Below are 10777 nucleotides of genomic sequence, written 5' to 3'. Positions count from 1 at the left end.
CCTCAGGGGGTTTTCCCCGAGGGGTTTTTTAAGGGCTTAGGTAAACTAAATTCAGGGGAATCTGTGCCCATGGCTCCCTCAGGCCTTTCAGGATGGCACAAAGTCAGCCTTTCATCCTTTCAGCACAGCTCTCACACCTTAGGAGGGGATAGCAGAAGGGTTTGGTGAAGGGACAGAAACGAAAATTTGGGAAGGAAAAAAAAAAGACCATGCAAAATTAGTTGAGTCGAGTCTCCGCCTCCAAACCCCCCCAAACGACAACAACGGGCAAGGGTTGGGGGGGTGGAATGAGACATAATAATGTAAATTAGGTTCACACATCTGTAAAACTTATCTTTGTCATAACTTTTTTTTGTTAGTACTTCATTATAAATGTATGAATTTTAACCCAGTCCACTAATTTTGGTCAATGAAAAAATCACTAGTCTTTAGGGTTTATGAAAAAATCACTAGTGCAACCCCTTGATTGATTATAAAATTTAAATTTTCATCACAATTTTTTCAAGGGTTTATAAATTCTCTATTTGTTCTAGGAATGATTTTTCATTTGTTCCAAGAAAGATAATTCATATAAAAAATATATTATTTGACTACTTTTTACAATAATATAACTGATGTGCTACACTAATAGTTCACAGCTTTGATTTAAATTTATAACTCTAGTTACTATCATCCATTACAGATATAATTACCATGATCATAACTGAAAATGAAAACAAGGGCTAACACAATGAACTTGTATGTAAAACTAAGTAACTATACAAGTACGTGACAATCATGTGGTCAGTAATTTTTTATCAGTTTATATAGAAAAAAGAAAATTTTAAAGAGAAATCTCTTACAACTAACTTGCATAATGTAGAGAACAATAATTTTCCATACAGAGTACTGTATTTGATAATGTGAAGAATGGTTTTATAAATAGGAAATGAAAAACTTTACTTCTCATATCTCCCAAAAGCTTCTTATCACGTTCATTCTTTTGAAAACCTTTGGCTTTACCCTCCCTAACATCAAATTTGCTCCAGCATGGGGCCTAAAAATGTTGGTCCTCCATACTGCGAGATGCACATACACCCTGCTGCCTGCAACAGCAACAAATCAGCCAAATATGAACACTGGTGTATATAAATTTCAGTCTTTGATAGAGAATAAAGAGAATCTGTGTTCAGGCTGATTCTTTTGTCACCATAATTGCACTTCATCAAATTTAAAAATAATATATCACACTTAAAAGCACAGGGTTATTTTTGATGATGATGATGTTAAAAATGGTCATTGAAGAGGATTGAGAGGAGGAGGAGGAGGAAGAGGAGGAGGGTTGAGAGGAGGAGGAGGAGGATGAGAGGAGGAGGAGGAGGAGGAGGAGGATTGAGAGGAGGAGGAGGAGTGACCATCATGTTTTGAGAAAATGTGGTTTCAGGGCCCAGTGACATGAATATGCTGCCATGAATAAATTTGGCTTGAGGGCCCAATGATGTGAATATGCCATCATGAAAAATTTGGCTCGAGTGCCCACTACATGAATATGCCATCAAGGAAATAGGCTGAGGGCAAGAGTGACGGAATATGCCAGAGAAATTTTAGCTGAAGGCCAGAGTGATGTGAATGACTTGCCATGAGTGCACAAACCTCCTGCACTGTAGTGGGCAATAAGGAAGGAACTCTTGCATTATTTCCATTGGTAAATGAGTATGGAATACACTGGTGGTCATATGTATTACTAAAAACTAAAATCTTAAAAATGACAGAACAAAATGTTACTTATTGCTATTGTTATTATTATAGATTACCATCTTGAAACAGAATTTTATATGAAAAACATAAACAAGGAGACTTAATACCTTGGCCTGCAAGCCACAAGAGTTGCCACTCAATTAAACATGATGCCCAAATTTTGAGCCACATGCAGGGAGCCAGTCACCCAGATCCAGAATTTCAATGCATTATTTCCATTGATAAATGAGTGTAGAATGTACTGGTGATCATATGTATTACAAAAAAAAAACATCTTAAAAATGACACATAAGAAAATTGTTACTGTTATAGACAACAATCTTGATACGGGATTTCAAATGAAAAATATAGGCAAGGAGTCTTCACACCTTGGCCTACAAACCACACACTCACAAGAGTCACCACTCAAGTAAGCCTGATGCCCAAATGTGGGCCATGTGCAGGGAGCAAGGCACCCAGATCCAACAGGTTAAAATCTGTAGACACCATTTGGGACTTAGTACAACAGACCTTTAACGTATATCCTAAGAATCAATAATACTAACTGGTAGGAGATTCAGGTAATTTCAACACATCAACATCTCTTCAATTATATGATTCTGATAAAGATATAACATCAAAAAGCAAAATCACATATCGGCATTAAGAAATTTTTGTCATATTTGCCACACTTAACTTCATCCCTTCAAATGTTCTCTAGGTCTTAGATATAAATTATCTGGTAAAAGCCTGTATTAAGGTTAAGCTTGCTGTGCTATAACAAATGGGTGCATGCTAGATAGCAAGTTTCTGGTCAACATGGACAGGCTAGGACACATTTTGAATATCATTTTAAGTTAAATTAAAATAAAAATGAACTTGAATTACAAATTACCTAAACAGACTATAAATGAATTTAAAAAATGAAATAAAAACAATTAAATGCCCATATCATCAGGTCAATGTCTCAGACAATGTCTAAGACATTGTTTACAATCACCCCTTTTAAAAACCAAAGCTTCTTTAGTTCATCATTTTGTTCCATAACATTTTCTATGGTTTTTAATGCCTCAGTCTTTAAAAACTTCCTGTAAATCTTCAACACTCTTCTTTGCATCAATAACCTGGAAAAGAGAAAGTTCAAAAATACTATTATTTCATGCAACTTAATAATATAATGAGGAACATAAAATCCGTATCATTTTTTGTTTTACAAATTTCAGCAAATATTCCTTTTGCCTTATGTTCATTAAACTTTTGAACTTTGAGAACACTTTTAAATCTTTATTGTCTTTTAATCTAATGTCAGCAGGTAGCAAGACTACAATGCCATCACCACTTTAATAAGAGTTTATCTTTACACATAGATGGCTCTACAAGTGCTTAGCCACCAAGGAGTCAGCTATTAGTCTTACCTATCTCATCTGTTTACACCTTTTTTTTCATTTTTTTTTAAGCTTCATTTCTATTATATTATTGTCTTTGATTATATCAATATTTTAATAAAAAATTTAATAATCAAAATATCAGTAAGAATGATATGTCAATATTAATAGTAATGGAAAGAAAAACACATTTCCTGCCAATTTAAGGAATGGAGGAATCGGCCACTCAGACCAACTGATAGACTCCTTGCTGGCTGAGCACATGTGGAGCCATCTGTATGTAACAAAACACAAAAATCTAAAGGGAACATTACATAAACCCACTGACATTGGGTTAAACTACATTAAGCATTAGTCAATAGCTTATATCATTAAATGAGTAATAAGCAAAACTGTTTATAAAACATCCTATTTTAAAGTATATCTTACCTACTCTAAACATTTGTGAATATAAAGCATATATCTTATATTTTTTACAGTAAGAAATTTACAGAAAAAAATGGGAAGTATATTTTTCATTAACAGACAAATTTGTTTCCAAACTTTTTATTTTTAAATTATGATCTCATAACCAACCTTCCACACATCATCCTTCAGTAACTGGAAGTTTTCATAGACGCGTTTCTGAAACTCTTCCTTTTCATAACGTTCCGCTCCAAATTGCCCTCGCCTTTTTGCTTCCTCTGGCTGCAAGTCAAGAAACAACACCTGATCTGGTCTTGGAAGTCCAGCATCACTCTTCTTACACCACTCCAAACTCATATTCTGAAAAAAAAATAATTAGGAGACAATTACAAGAACTTACAATGCAAAGTACAAGTGCCAAGAATGATGCAAACTCAGTAGCTTGATTCAACTTTAGAGAAAAACATTATAGCATTTAGAGAAATACCAAGGTGGAGCCTTTAAAAAGTGCACACCTGGCAACAGAGTATAAAAAATTTAATCAAATTATCAATTTGTAACATTCCACTGCAGAACATGGGCCTCTCAAAATTCATGATGAGTTTTCTTTGGCAGCACCATTCTTGTTCTAACAACCTTAAACACACAATTCCGTATACTGACTCTGTGACTGCTCCACAATGTTGAAAAATGTCTCTCAATATCATTCCCTACTGCAAGAGCAGCCTTACAAATTTGTTTACACAAGGTCAGTGTTTCAGTATTACATGTACATTGTATTCTTATGTATTCTTCATTTCCATGTTTCATTACCATGCTTCCCAATGACTGTGTGACAACCTGAACTTAATCTCTTAGAGTTTCAAAAATGCTCTCAATAAACTTTTTAAATTTACTGGTAACACATCTGTTGTGAGACTAAGCCTTTGGCTAAGTTCAAAAACAGCTACTCTATCTTTATTAGTAACAATATCGAATCACATATAATGTATTTGTGGTATATACAAAAATCATCAAATTATGAGTTTCTCAAGCACTCTGCTTGCCAGAAATTTCTCTTGGTTTTATTTTCTACAATACTGCAAGGTCACAATGGAAAATTTTCAAGTACACTGCAGTTACAATAGGTCTAAGTCTGCTATTACCATGTGCACACAGGTCACATTGTGCTTTATGCATTTTGAGTGAAGTGCACAGTGTATCACAACATATTTCAGTGAATAAAATTATATGTAAGCTGCAGTCTACTACATATTATTCAGATTAAATAATATTTACTGTTACAACAATGCTTAATAAACATAAAACCATAAATAAAAACATGAAAAAATACAAAATGTACCAATTGTTACTAAAGCTGCAACTGGTGCCACCGCAATTGCTGCCATTATTAAGAATCATATTTGTATTATCTGTTTTGATTTTTTTCTGCATATGTATTTCTATAAACTCCATATACAATATTTCATTGTTCATGACATAAAATCATAATTATGACATAAACACATTATGCAAAGAATCTCTAGACTACAAAATGTGTATTTAAGAAAGAAGATAAAATCACTACAGCTAAGCACAGCAGGACAGAAGACCATACAGAACAATCACAACACTTACAGCACACACAATCAAACAAACAAAAAGAAGAAGAAGAAGAAGAAGAAGAAGAAGAAGAAGAAGAATAAGAAGAATAAGAAGAATAAGAAGAAGAATAAGAAGAAGAAGAAGAAGAAGAAAAAGAATAAGAAGAAGAATAAGAAGAAGAAAAAGAAGAAGAAGAAGAAGAAAGAAAGAAGAAGAAGAAGAAGAGAAGAAGAAGAAGAAAGTAGTAGCCTACCACATGCATGTAGTTGGCAAGGCACATGACAAAACTGCCATCAACAGAATTGCTTCTAAGAATGCAACCCACCCAAGCCTAAAGATAGTCCAACACCATCTGACATTTCCCAAAGAAAGCATTAGCTAACGAGTTAAAGTCAACATCCAAATATGCATAAATGTGTGTGTGTGGTGTGTGTGTGTTGTGTGTGTGTGTGTGTGGTGTGTGTGTGTGTGTTGTGTGTGTGTGTGTGTGTGTGTGGTGTGTGTGTGTGCCTGTGTGTGTGTGCCTGTGCCTGGGCGTGCGAGCCTGTGCCTGGGCGTGCGAGGCTGTTTCCTGGGCGTGCGTGCCTGTTCCTGGGCGTGCGTGCCTGTTCCTGGGCGTGCGTGCATGTGCCTGGGCGTGCGTGCCTGTTCCTGGGTGTGCGTGCCTGTGCCTGGTGTGTGTGTGTGTGTGTGTGTGTGTGTGTGTGTGTGTGTGTGTGTGTGTGTGTGTGTGTGTGTGTGTGTGTGTGTGTGTGTACGTGTGTGTGTGTGTGTACGTGTGTGTATGTATGTGTATGTCTGTGTATGTATGTGTATATATGTGCATGCGTGTCAGTGAGCGTGAATGTGCGTGTGTGTATGTGAGTGTATTTGTGTGCATACATGTGCATATTTATCTGTGCACTTGCAGATGTGTTTGTGGGTATGTGTGTGCATGTGTGCGTGTCTGTATGCTACATGTCTGCGTGCCTACAGTCTGTGTGCTAGTGTCCGTGTTCCTGCATGTCTGTGTGCCTGTGTGTCCACGTGCATGTGTGTCTGCGTGCAGGTGTCTGTGTGCATGACTGCATGCATGTTCATGTCTGCATGCATGTGCATGTGTCTGCATGCATGTGCATGTGTCTGTATGCATGTTTTTCCCTTTCCATATGAGTAATGTATTGTTGGAATACTCCCTATCTTCACGTCAATTGTCACATGCTAAACACATGACTTATAGTTATTCTTAAACAACTGTGGGATATGACAAACAGACTCCCTGTTGGGAGCCAAGGGGTAACACCTCTCCTGTAATAGCAGCCACATTCAATCATCATTTTCATAAATTTAGGAGTCAATGTATCTTGGTCACCTATTATGAACCCTAAGCTTGCCAAGTATCATACTCTTGTAGGGCCCATCTTCCAGGCTCCTATAGTGTGTATTCATATGTGTGTATGCATAACTTCATATGCATAAGTGCATATGCATGTGTGTATGCATGTATCTACATGTCTATACACGTTTGCATACATGGATGAACACATACTATATTTCACAGTGAGAGAATGCTATACAATGACAGCAGAAGTATAACAATTATAGAAAACAGGATATAGGTTGCAGTTCTTAAACATTTTTTTAGACTTCCAGACATTCAATATGATTTCATTTATCTTACAAGTAAAATTCAGTCTCAGCTTGAATGCAACAAAATAAATGTTGCTACTACAAATGCAAACACAAGTAAAGCTATGCTTCTTTTCTGAACCATTTACTGAAGCTTCCACTTACATAACACTTACCATATTGATTTGAAAAAGTCAAATCAATAGATGCATATTAAAGAGGTGTGAATTTTCTCATCATTAATACAAAAAACATTTTCAAAGCATACCTTCTTTGCAGCAGAAAAGGCAACACCAGAAAAGGCATATCTATCTACAATTATTGATGTTCCACTTTTCAATTCTGATAAAATCTTTGGCAATAATTCCCATCTGGAAAAAGAGAAAAAACAAATGAAGAACTAAATGCTGTCTGTAATTCTTGATCTAACTTTACTGTTATCAGTATTAGCACTCCAGCTTCTCTGTCCCCCACAGCTGCAAAAAATGTCTCTGAATTTTTCAATTTCACTAAAGAAATATTAGTTACTAAAATTTCAATTAAACAATAAATTGTGTATCTTGGTGTATAAATAATAAAAACACAATGATATACCATGAGGTAATTTTGTAATTCCTATTAGTGACAAGGTGTATAGAGGGGGAATGTGGGTGAGGAAAAACTGGGTGTTTGATGAAATTTGATGAAATATACTATATAGTACCAAAATTACTATTTCTTATGTAATACATTGCATTCACAAGATGAAAGCAGGGAGAAAATGTTACTATGTTTGGCTGACTAAGAGGAGAGACAGGGGAAACAGGGTTATGGCAATGATATCATGAGTATGGATGGGGGAAACTTGCTAAATAGTAGCAGACATGTGAAGTAGTGTTCTTTGTTTTATAAAAATTAGATTAAAATAATTCTTGAATATATCACTACAAAATTTTTAAATTAGGCATAATAAAGTTAATGTGTGAGAGACAATGAAGCTAACACAAAAGTCACACTATTTTTGTCTCCTGTATTGTTATTATAGCCATGAACAATAATAAATGCAAGATTCATGAAAATTACTATTCTTTGAAAAGTATAAAAATTGCCACACCTGTTTGCAGAGAAGAGAAGATGTATGGCATGGTCTTCCAAGTCTTTTTCACATGACAAGTAACTACTGATGATACCTCCAATATGTGTTCTCTCTCTGAAAGAAAATCTATCAGTGAAAACCTAATATACACAAGAGTTGACGTAACTGCATGAAAAATGGCAATAAGAAGGTCTCTTACCACACAGAATTCAAGCTACAATGAAATAAAGTAATCTTAGCATTAATCAGTTTTAACCTACTATGAAATGAAGTGTTCTAAGCATTAATCAGTTTTAAGGTCGCAGATCATTGTTTTTCATTACTGTTCATTAACTTCCTGAATAACTGATTGTATAGTGTTTGTATGCCAAGACTTTGAATAGCAAATGCAAATGCTCAAATAAAAAAAGCAAGAAAGAAATTGGTAAGCATGATATATGTCATTTTTTCAGCATAACAGTATTTGAATTGAACTGAATTATTAGACAGAAATGTATTCTAAAAGCATTATTTTTTAAAAATAGACCCTACATAAGCAACTAAAACTTGTAAGAAGATATATTTTTACCTGGAAACCTCATGTATATTGCAGGCTTGCCTTCTTTCTTTATTGATTCAACCAGCATTTCTGCTTGCGTGGTTTTTCCCGTTCTATCACACCCTTCTATCACTATCAGAGCTCCTCTCTTCCCATTATTTCCTTCTTGGTTAGCATTTCCAGCCATGTTATAAAAGGTTCTTACACCTGATCTGAAAAAGAAGCATGTCAGTTATAAATCTAAAGACAATATTATTTGTTAGTGAGCTATAAATTTTTCTTATGCAATTAAATTTTGTTTTACTTGCATAAGATACAACTATGAAAACACATTCTAAGCTAAAGCAACATTTTTCAAAGTATCATTAGCTCATGACATAATTAGTAAAACTAATTTATTAGATAAAGAAGAAAATATAACATTTACAGGCCAAATAATACAGGACACCAAATTGGCCTAACTGCACAAAGTTAAAGAACACTGATTGACAGATCCATAACTTTAAGATGGGTATTATTCTGGGCATTTATATCTTTATTCGAAAGCCCTTAAACTGAACAGAGTTAACAAAACCCTTGTGAATTCAATAGCAATCCCAAAATCAATTCTGAAAACAAACTTTTATTCTAGGGCACAGACAAAGTGAAAGAAATCCCTCAAGTCACTTGATTTCCACATCAAGAGCTGACACAGCCATATGGTCTGCTCTCTAGCAATAGTCAATAATATTATCTGCAGAAATTCTTTACAGTGTGGATGCACCCACCAGAGTATGTCCATGTCACTACATTTATTTAACAATGTAAGTTGCTGTAACTGGGCATGCCCCAAGGGGAGGGTTGATGGGGGGTTCAGCCCCCAACATCCCCCTGAAAACATTGTCTTCACGTTCTATAAATGGCAAGACAGAGTTGAATCTCAGGCAGACTTGGGCTGTGAGCAGTGCTTTCTGTGGTCTTTTTCCTTTATTTGTGGAATTACCTTTCATGTTGCAGATTATTTCTTGCACTGATGACTAAAACTTTTTGTCCTCTATAAGAATATAATTTTCAATTTACCCTCCCTTAATGCATAAATACTGTAAATGGTAATGGTTAATGTTTAAAGCAAGATAAATGTGCTAGACATCTAAGGTCATGTAGCACTATAGTTAATGTTAGGGAAGGGTGGTTGAGTTAGTGATTAGTTGTCTAAGCTGAGCAAAGGAATTGGTGAGTGAAAGGGTTAGAGTCGGGTGTGGTAAGGAGTTAGATTAGATGGAGGATATGTATGCGTTTGAGGAAAGAGAATAGGTTGTTGAAACAGAAAGTGTGGGATTCTGTAAGGATGTCTGATAGGTGGGAGGTCGGTGAAGGGAGGATAGGGGGGGGAAAGCAGAGGAAGTATGGACGAGACATAAAGGGAATGCGGGGAAGAGACAAAAGACAAAATGATAATTGGGGATTGGTAATGGAGGATGTGTAAGAAAGGTCTCTTGAAGGCAAAGGATATGACAAAGGTCAGGTCTGTGGGAGCGGAAACCGCAAAATTTTTCCAATGAAGGATAGTTATACTTTAGTGATAGATTGTAGTACGTTTTGGAGATTTTGAGGGGAAGCAGCTAGAGGGTGGGATAAGGACCGAGAGGTCGAGAATGGAGAGGTGGGGGAGTTGGTGTTCTACTAGGAGGGTATTAGGAGACAGGGGGTCTGTGGAAGGGGATACTTGTGACATAAGGGATTCACGTGTGTATCAAGGAGGGAGGGGAAAGGGGATAGAGGGGATGGGGGGGGGTTACATAAGGGATTCACGTGTGTATCCAGGGGGGAATGGAAGGGATAGAGGGGATGGTGGGAGGTTAATGTGGGCGGGGTTGGATCGGGGGGAATGGGCTGTGTGGAGGGGTTAGGAGGATAGGGTGTGGGGGGGATACGTTAGGAGGAGGATGGATATCAGCAGTTACTTGCAGTGTGAAAGGAGCAGGAGTTGTAAGATTTGGAGGTTGAGTGTCAGTTTTCATTAAGTAATTTTGGGAATATTTTCAATAGTTTCTTCTGAGGAGTTGGTTTGGGGGAGTTTTGGGGGATAAAGGATTTCTTGTGAGGGGGGGAAGAGAGGTTTGGTGTCTCAAGCGTAGGGGAAAAGGGAAAGGTGGAGGTGTTTGTGAGGTAGGGGAAGAGGGGTGGAACGTTTGTTCTGTCTGTTACGGGTAGTGCGAGGAGGGAGGGGGGAAGGTGTTGGGGTTGTAGTGGTGATTGGAGTATCTGTAGTATAGATTGGAGTGTCTGGGTTTAGGATGGCAAAAGAGTTTGACTGGGGACGGTCGGAGGTAGAAGCGGGGGAGTTAGAGGGAGGGGGGTGGGTTTAGGAGAATTGGAGAATGAGCAGTATTACTGGAGTAAGGAGTAAGAGAGAAACCACTTCGACGTTTCTTCCTGTCTGGCTTCATGTAGTGTGATCCAAGTTGAATCTGAGAGTTGCTACCT

At 36.8% G+C, this 10777-nt stretch overlaps 1 pseudogene; it reads right to left on the bottom strand.

The window, feature by feature from the left end:
• Positions 1-2683: 2683 nt before the first annotated feature.
• LOC119570434 lies at positions 2684-9009 on the bottom strand (annotated as a pseudogene).
• Positions 9010-10777: the final 1768 nt, after the last annotated feature.

Source organism: Penaeus monodon, unplaced genomic scaffold (assembly GCF_015228065.2).
Source record: "Penaeus monodon isolate SGIC_2016 unplaced genomic scaffold, NSTDA_Pmon_1 PmonScaffold_2695, whole genome shotgun sequence".
In the NCBI taxonomy this organism is placed as follows: Eukaryota; Metazoa; Arthropoda; class Malacostraca; order Decapoda; family Penaeidae; genus Penaeus; species Penaeus monodon.
Note: the sequence above shows the minus strand (reverse complement) of the source record. Positions and strands in the feature narration are given on the sequence as shown.